Below are 9,447 nucleotides of genomic sequence, written 5' to 3' on the forward strand. Positions count from 1 at the left end.
TGCTATTGTGAAAGGTGTTGTTTCCCTAATTTCTCTCTCACTTTCTCTCTGTTTATCATTTGTGTACAGGAAAGCTATTGATTTTTGAGTGTTGACTTTGTATCCAGCTATGCTACTGAATTTGGTTATTAAGTCTAGAAGTCTTTTGGTGGAGTTTTTGGGGTCTTCTACGTAGAATATCACATTATCCACAAATAATGATAATTTAACTTCTTCCTTTCCTATCCGTATTCCTTTTATTTCTTTCTCTTGTCTAATTGCTCTGGCTAATGTTTCCAGAACTATATTGAGTAAGAGAGGGGACAGTGGACATCCTTGTCTTGTTCCTGATTTTAGTGTGAAAGGTTTCAGTTTTTGTCCATTTAGTACAATGTTGGCTGTTGGTTTGTCATACTTGGCTTTTATCAGATTGAGATAAAGACCATCTATTCCAATTTTCTGTAGAATTTTTTTTTATCATGAATGGGTGTTAGACTTTGTCAAATGCTTTTTCTGCATCTATTAAGATGATCATATGGTTTTTGTCCTTGGCTTTGTTAATATAGGGTATTACATTTATTGAATTGCTTATGTTGAACCATCCATGCATCCCTGGGATGAATTCTGCTTGGTCAGGGTGTATAATCTTCTTGATGATTTGCTGCATTCTGTTTGCCAGTATCTTTTTTTTTTTTTTTTTTTGGTTCCGGGGATTGAACTCGGGTCCTTGCGCTTGCACAGCAGGCGGCGAAACCACTGAGCTAAATCCCTGGCCCATGTTTGCTAGTATCTTATAGAGGATTTTTGTGTCTGTGTTCTTTAGGGAGATAGGCTTGTAGTTCTTTTTGGTTGAATCTTTCTCTGGTTTGGGAGTCACGGTAATGCTTGCTTCCAGGAATGAATTTGGGAGTATTGCTTCTCTTTGAATTTCATTATAGAGTTTGAGAAGTAGCAGCATTATGTCTTCTCTAAATTTCTGGTAGAATTCAGCAGTGAATCCACTGGGGCCTGGGGTTTTCTTTGTTGGTTGGTTTTTAATTATATCTTCAATTTCGTTGATATTGGTTTATTTAGAATTTTTATATCTTCTTGATTCAGCTTTGGTAATTCATATCTAGGAATCTGTCAATTTCTTCTGTGTTTTCCATCTTATTAGAATATAGGTTTCCAGAGTAAGTATTGATGATCTTCCAGATTTCTGCAGGATCCATTGTGATTGCATCCTTTTCATTACTAATTGCATGGATTTGAGTCTTTTCTTTTTTTGATGAGGTTGGCTAAGGGCTTGTCAATTTTATTTAATCTTTCGAAGAACCAACTCTTTGCTTCATTGATTCTTTGTATTATTTTCTTAGTCTCCATTGCATTAATTTCTGCTCTGATCTTTATAATTTCCTCCCTTAAATGAGCTTTGGGTTTTATTTGTTCTTTTCTTTCTTGAACCTTGAGGTTGAACTTTAGGTTGTTTATTTGAGCTCACTCTGTTGTCCTTATATGGGTATTCACTACTATAAATTTCCCTCATAGAACTGCTTTCATTGTGTCCCATAAATTCTGGTATGTTGTATTGGCATTATCATTTAATTGTAGAAACTGTCTAATTTCTTCTTCTTCTTTTTTTTTTTGGTACTGGGGATGGAACTCGGATCCTTGCGCTTTCAAGGCAGGCAGCAGAACCACTGAGCCAAATCCTCGGCATGTCTAATTTCTTCTTTAATTTTATCTGGGACCCTTTGGTTGTTCAGGAGGGTGTTATTTAATTTCCATGTGTTTATGAAGTTCTTGTGGTTTATTTTGCTATTGATTTCCAGTTTCATTGCATTGTGGTCTGATAATATGCATGGGATAATTTCAATTCCTTTGCATTTACTTAAGCATGTTCTATGAGCTAATATGTGATCTGTTTTGGAAAACATCCCATGTGCAGCTGAGAATGTGTATTCTGATGTTATAGGGCAGAACACTCTGTAGACATCTATTAAGTCCATTTGTTCAAAAGTTTGGTTCAATTTTAATATTTCATTGTTTTGGGGGTTTTTTGGCTAGTTGATGTGTCTACAGTGGGATATTGAGGACCCCATTACAATTGTATTAGTGCTTATTTGATTTTTCATGTCTTTTCATATTTGTTTTATGTAGTTGGGTACACTAATATTTGGTACATATATGATTGTTGTCTCTTCCTTTTGTTTTCTTTACAAGGATGTAGTGACCTTCTTTGTCACTCTTTTTTTTTTTTTTGGTACCGGGGATTGAACTCGGGTCCTTGCGCTTGCCCAGCAGGCGGCAAAACCACTGAGCTAAATCCCTGGCCCTGTTGCTCTTAATGAGTCTTGGCTTGAAATCCACTTTGTTTTTTGGGGGTTTTTTGATACCAGAAATCGAACTCAGAACCTTGCACTTACAAGGCAGGCGTTGGAACCACTGAGCTAAATCCCTGGCCCTGAAATCCACTTTGTTTGGAAATAGAATAGCTATCCCTGTTTTTTTCTGGGTCCCTGTCTCATGGAGTATTGTTTTCCATCCTTTGACTTTCAGTCTATGAATTTTTGGGGGGGGGAGGTACCAGGGATCAAACTCGGGACCTTCCACTTGTGAGGCAGGCGGCAGGACCACTGAGCTAAATCCCCAGCCCCTATGAATTTCTTTTTTAATCAAATGGAAACAAACTCTTGAAAGGTCAAAGAGAAACAAGATTTCAAGACTTGAGTAACATTTTGATCCCTATGTAAGTTTGAAGGCAGGCAAAGAGGGCTGTCCCCCTGGCCAGGCTGGGTGAATTTCTCCCAAGAGGCCTCACAGGGCAGGGAACTTTTTACGCTCCAGGGTCAGGCCTTTGGTGCTAATCTTCCATCTGCCGAGTGGTCTAAAACTAAGTGATCTTTACAGAGCTGCTGCCCTCTGACGGAGCTCAAGTGGGCTGCCAAGGAGTGAGTAGCCGGCAGAATGCCTGTGACAATGAAGAACAGAACCCAAGGTCAGGCAGACCAGAGGTGAAGGTTGACCCATGGCCTCGGGGAGGGAGCTCACATTGAGCTGTAGAGTTGCTTGTGAACAAAGCTGTGCTGAACATGGAATTGGAGTGGAGCTGCTTGGCTGTAAACCTTAAATTATTAATGGGCTCTGATGGCCCACTACATATTGATTGATTGATTGACTGATTGATCAACTGTAGTAATGAAGACTGAACCTAGAGCTACATCTCTAGCCCTTTATTTATTTATTTATTATCTTGAGACAGAGTCTTACTAAGTTGCTAAGTTGCCCAGGCTGGGTTCAAACTTGGGATCCTTCTGCTTCAGTCTCCCAAGGTGCTGGGATTACAGGTGTGCTCCTGTATATATTTTAAATGTATTATGAAGAATTTAAGGCAAAAAGATATAAAATAATGCAATCAACACTTGTGAAATAAAACATTACCAATGCAATTGAAGATCTCTAAATATCATCTAGGATTAAATCTCTTTTTCCCTCACAGAATTGTTCACTTCTCTGAATTTGTTATCAAAAGTCTCCATGCCCATTTTCATTGTTACACTTTATATAAAAGTAATAAAGCTTACTGCATTGTATTCAGCCAATATCAAGACACTGGGTACAGTGGACATGGCAGTGACTAATCCTGACAGTGGCTGGGACATGGAGCCATAGAAATGATCACCCACACAACCAATGACAACAGTGGTCTGCCACCATATCACACTGAATGCCCCCAATCTCGGAAGCTAAGCTAGGTCAGGCCTCGTTAGTACTTGGATCAGAGACAAGTGAGGTGAAGAGCTACAAAGTAAAAGCATTGGTAGTCCAGGGAGCCCCCAGAGGTCTGGGGTGCACCTGCCAGCGCCCTTGACATTCCCACTGTCCTGATGCAGCACCCTCCACCAGGTCATTCTTGGGTGGCTGTGGTATCAACCTCTTCACCAACTGGCCTCACCCCTGCTTGGCAGAGGCTAAAGAGCCTGCCCCAAACACCAAAATCCTAATTCGGTTTACAAGTACAGTACTGCTGAAGGAGTCAGCTCCCTCACTTGCCCATCTAAGAGCCCACTTTGCAGCACTCCCAACAACCACAGAAGGCAAAGGGAGGAGAAACTGCTTGGTGTTAACTGAATTATCAGAAGAAGCTGCATCTGTGGTTTTTTCAAGAGCCTGCAGAGTGCTTGACCCCAGCCCACTTCTTATCCTGATGGTGGAGAAGTGGAGCATCGTGCATTGAGATCCAGAACCATCTCCGGCTATCTTAGGCGCTTAACTTTTGCATCTGACCTAACATTCTTCAAAGGGGTCTTCCAGCCCCCACCATCCCTAATGCTAAGAATGCTATAAGATAACATCTGGCTCCTACAGAAGAGATTTCTCTGTCTTGCTGTGGCCTGCCTATCTGATGCTTCTACCAAAGTCACTGGTAAATGTATCCATTTATGACTTGCTTATGCTCTGTGATTATAAAAAATCATGTAGCCTCTTCCGCAGTAGAACATGTCATTCAGGGTAACCTAAATCCATATTCCCATGTTCCCAAGTCATGGTCATTTGTATTTGGCTCAAGATAAACTATTTTTTATTTTCTTTAAGGCAGAATCCTTATTTTAGATCAGTAACATTCAGTTTCTCTGAGCACTAGCCACTTCCAAGGGAACCCACAGACCTGTAGTACTCCCCACATTAATTCTCAGACATGCATGCCCTCAATTACACATTATACAAACAAAAAGTCCTTCTGTTTGACGCTACATCATTTTCACCAGTACCAAGCTAAACTGCCACCAGCTCAGAGGTGTGTGTGTGTGTGTGCAGGGTGGTATATTTGTTCGGCACATTCCTTCCTTGGAGATAACCCTAATGCTAGTTGGTTGTCTTCCAAGTGTGTATAAACTATATTTTGCCAGTGACCAAAATTACATAAATATTTATTTCTCATTATATAATATTTTACAGACACTAGTTGGTGTTTAGCTGACATATCCATTTTCACTGTGTCTTTGTGTTCAGATTGTGGGTCCAAAAGTATTCTGTCCACATTACAGTAGTCCCTCTATGTATGGGGACACCTTTGAGACTCCCAGTGGGTACCAGAAACTAGAGAGAGTATCAAACCCTGCATTTACTGTTTTCTCTGAATATGTATATATATGATAAAGCATAATCTTTAGATTAAATACAGTAAGAGATTAACAACACTAATAAAAGAACAATTATAGCCGGGGATTTAGCTCAGTGGTTTCGCTGCCTGCTGTGCAAGCACAAGGACCTGAGTTCGATCCCCGGTACCAAAAAAAAAAAAAAAAAAATCAAAGAACAATTATAGAAGTATCTGTGCACTGTAAACAATTGCCAATACCACTAGTGTTTTTCTTTTTTGAAACAGGGACTCACTATGTAGTTCAGGCTGGCCTTGAATTCACTATGTAGCCCATGCTGGCCTTGAACTCATGGTGATCCTCCTGCCTCAGCCTCCCAAATACTGGGATTGCAGATGTGCTCCATCATGCTCAGGTGTCAGCACCACTACTCTTGTGCATTGGGGTTATTACTAAGTAAAATAAGAGTATTTTAATGCAAGCACTGTGATCTATGACAGATGATCTAGTGACTGCACTGGCTACTAAAGTGAGTAACAGGCAAGTAGAGTATACAGGGTAGATGCGCGGGACAAAGGGATAATTCTCTTCTGGGGTAGGGAGAAAGGAGCAAGACAGTGTAATATTTCACCACACTACCCATAATATTGCAATTTAAAACTTGTGAATTATTTATTTCTGGAATTTTCCATTTAATATTTTTGAGCTGCAATTGACAATGAGTAATTGTACCATAGAGAGCAAGACCTGGGATGAGCAGGGACTATTGCATTAAGTCTATGGTTTCCTAGGTTCAAGTGACTGTCACATAATTATATACTTTATGCTCAGTTCTCCTCCTTGCCATTCTATTCCTCAGCTGCCAACCTTCCAACTTTCTCTACCATGTCTGATCAGCACCTCTCTATCTACCTGGAGAACACAAAGGAATCGATCAAAAAACATGATCCTGCCTTCCAACTCCTGCTCAGCTACAAGAATTTGGTCTCAGTGTCAGCACATACCTAATCCCTCCTCTCTAACCAGTGCAGGCAGACTTTTCTTCTTCCTGTTTGCCAAAAGCAGAACAAGAATCCCAGTCACTTGTTCTTCAGGAAAGAGGAAGATTTGTTTGTGTTCCACAGGAAAGACCAAGCCTTGCTGCAATCAGGAAGTGGCTGAGCCTCCACCCAGGCCTAGCAGTCCTGGCAGGTGTGATCTTTAACCTGGATCCCCATCCAAGATCTTAGAGACAGGAGCCCTGCAGGTGACGAGCAGATGGCCCCAGCCAGTGATCCAGTAGTTTGGGTAGGCAGTTTTATGGCTTTTCCAGCTCTAAAAAGCTGCTACTGAAATTGCCATGGCCACTGCCTTTGATCAGTCTAAGCCTGTGGACAGTTGTTTCTCTCCTATTAGCGACCAAGGTCCCCCCACGGCATGTGGGCTCCAACTGCCAGGTCTGGCTGCAGTCTGAGCAGCAATGGGTGTGGGGCCAGGAGTGCAGGGGTGAGGGAGAACAGGGAAACTGGGCACAAGGAATCTAATGAAAACTTCATCCCTGACTTTTCCTCCTTGGACTGAAAACCAGCTGCAGCCCACTGAGTCTGTGCTCCCAAATGGAACCCATGTTGAAGTGGAACTCAGTACCCCAGAGCATCTTAGTGGCATCTCCATTAAGCAAACACGCTCTCCTAAGCACTAGTGAGGGATACTGCCTTTAATGAAGATAAAATTATTGCCTCAGCGGGCATGGTTGTGAAGCTGAGGCAGGAGGATCATCGTAAGTTCGAGGGCAGCCTGAGCTACGTAGCAAGTTCAGGACCAGCCTGAAATACATACTAAAATATTGTCTCAGAAAGCAAGCAAGCAAGCAAGAAAGAAGTGGGGGGGGGCGGGGGAAGGAAGCCATCATTGAACAGTATCTTTACATTTATTTTTAACAGGCCACAGGGCCTAGGGCAACTAGGATCTGCATGACTTAGAAAGCTGCAGCGCCGTTATATCAATTTTTTCTGTCACCAAACGGTTTTTCATCCCAACCTAATTTAAAAGGTCCATTTGTTAAGGCAAAGGACAAAGTGAATGTATCAGCTTGTGCATTCTGAACAATAAATGTCAAGCATTCATGTGTGCAAGTACAGGATCTGTCACACCTTGCTAACTAAAATTCCCCCTCTGACGCAGTCTGTACGATGTACTAGTCCTGCTCATCTCCAGGCCTGGGTCACTGTCTTTTGCTTCAGACTCCTAGTGAGCTGTGGAGCTGACTCTCTTTTTCCTCAGTTTGGTTGTGTGGTGCCTGCACACTGTGGCCCAGTTATCTGTACCAGAACAGATAGGGGCCAGGGATTTAGCTCAGTAGTTCAGCCGCCTGCCTCGCAAGCGCAAGGTCCCCAGTTTGAGCCCCAGTACCAAAATAAATAAATAAATAAATAAATAAATAAATAAATAAACAAACAAACAAACCACACCTCAGATGATATTGTTGGCAGGTAGAGTTTGCAGATGGCATACTACGCCTGCAGAAAAATATGACAAGTGAAAGAACAACATTAATTCTGTGCTCCCATAGGGAGGGAGGATAGCACAGTGGTCCCCAGGTAGAGTGGGTCTCAGTGCCCCCTTGGTGACACTGGTCAATGTCTGGAGACATTTTTGCTGTTGTGGCTTGGAGAGGAGAGTGATTCTAGTGGTATCTAGTTGGTAGAGGCCAAGGATACTGCTAATCCCTTACAAGGCATAGGATGGTCCCCACAAGAAATTATACACCCCCAAACCCAACAGTGCCAGGGCATCTGCATTTGAGTCGTTGTTGTGCACTGTGTGACCCCAATTTAGCCATTTAACCTTCCTGAGCCTTGGCTTGCTTATCTGTATAGCAAGCCGATGACAATCGCTCACACTGCTGCATATCAGTACCAGATGCCACTCTACACGGTATTTCATTCCCTCCTTCTAGCATCCCTGTGAGGTCCGCTTATTTCATTTATAGATGAACTAAATAATGAAGAGGAAACAGCACATGCTATGGACCCGGCGAGCATAAGCATTCCACTGTCACTTAGGGTTGTTTTTTTTTTTTTAATAAAAAGATAAATTGAGTTCGATCCCCAGTTTAAAAAAAAAAAAAAGATAAATTTAGCTAAGCATATTTTCTCTTCATTTCTTTGAGGCAGGATCTTACTATGTAGCCCAGAGTGGCCTCAAACTCCAGGCAACCCTCCTTCATCAGCTTCCCCAGGGCTAGAATTACAGGTGTGGCCACTACACCCCACTGGATATTTTCACCGATACCAACATTTTTGGCAGTTATGAATAAGAGACTTGGCGCTGGGTGTGGTGGTGGTGTACACCTGTGATCCCAGCACTCTGGGAGGCTGAGCCAGGAGGATTGAAAGTTTGCCCTCAGCCTAGGCAATCTGGCAATCTCCTGTACCACTAAAATCTTAAAAAAAAGGATTTATGGTGGCATAGAAACCTTCACAATGTGGTCCTCTCCTGTCTCTAGCTCTACTGCAGTCACACTCTGCCTCAGGACCTTTGCACTTGCTCTTTTCTCTATGTAGCCAAAGGTAGGTATTTCCTCTGTTTAGGTCTCAGCTCAAATGTCACTTGATCTGGGAGACCTTCCCAGAACATCCAGTGCAATACTATGCACTCCACTTCTTCACACTATGTATACACTCTTTTCCTTTTTAATTTTAGTTAGCAATTGCCTGACATAATCATTTAATACCTGTCTCCAGCCAGGCATGGTGGCACATGCCTGTAATCCCAGAACTCAGGAGGCTGAGGCAGAAGGATTGGCTCAAGTTTAAGGCCAGCCTGGGCTACACAGATTTCAAGGCCAGCCTGAACTATACAGCAAGACCCTGCTCAATGCTCCCCGCCAAAAAAACCCCAAAACACTATCTCCCCAACTAGAAGAAAAACGCTGTAAGCACAGAACTTGATTGTTCACCGTGTGGCCCCAGCACCTAGCATGGAGCTGGCCCTCTAGCCATTTGCCATGTGTTCAGAGAGTCCGTAACTATCTATGTCTCCGGCCCAAATGAAACTGAAGTAAAAGAAATAAACATAAGTAAAATGGAGACAAAGGAAACTTATAACTAAAAAATTGTACTTAAAAAATAAAAGACTAACTATGACAAAGTTACCTCAGGGTATCCATATACGTTTCCTTGATTAATTTATGCTCCTTTCCTTCCAGACCCATTACACCCAAAATTCCTGAAGCATATCGTAAGCCCATAAATTGGCTAAAAGAAGAACAGGAACCTGATCCTCAGATAAAGGAACAGGTTGCAGGAATTAAAAGAATGCTTAAATTATCCATCTTAAAACAAAAAACTGGGCCCACACCTGTAAAATGGGCCAGGACCCTACTGCGGAGGGGCACACCTTCTGG

This window comes from Heterocephalus glaber, unplaced genomic scaffold (assembly GCF_053883595.1).
Source record: "Heterocephalus glaber isolate CG9 unplaced genomic scaffold, H.glaber_assembly_v1.0 deba00001444, whole genome shotgun sequence".
Taxonomy (NCBI): Eukaryota; Metazoa; Chordata; class Mammalia; order Rodentia; family Bathyergidae; genus Heterocephalus; species Heterocephalus glaber.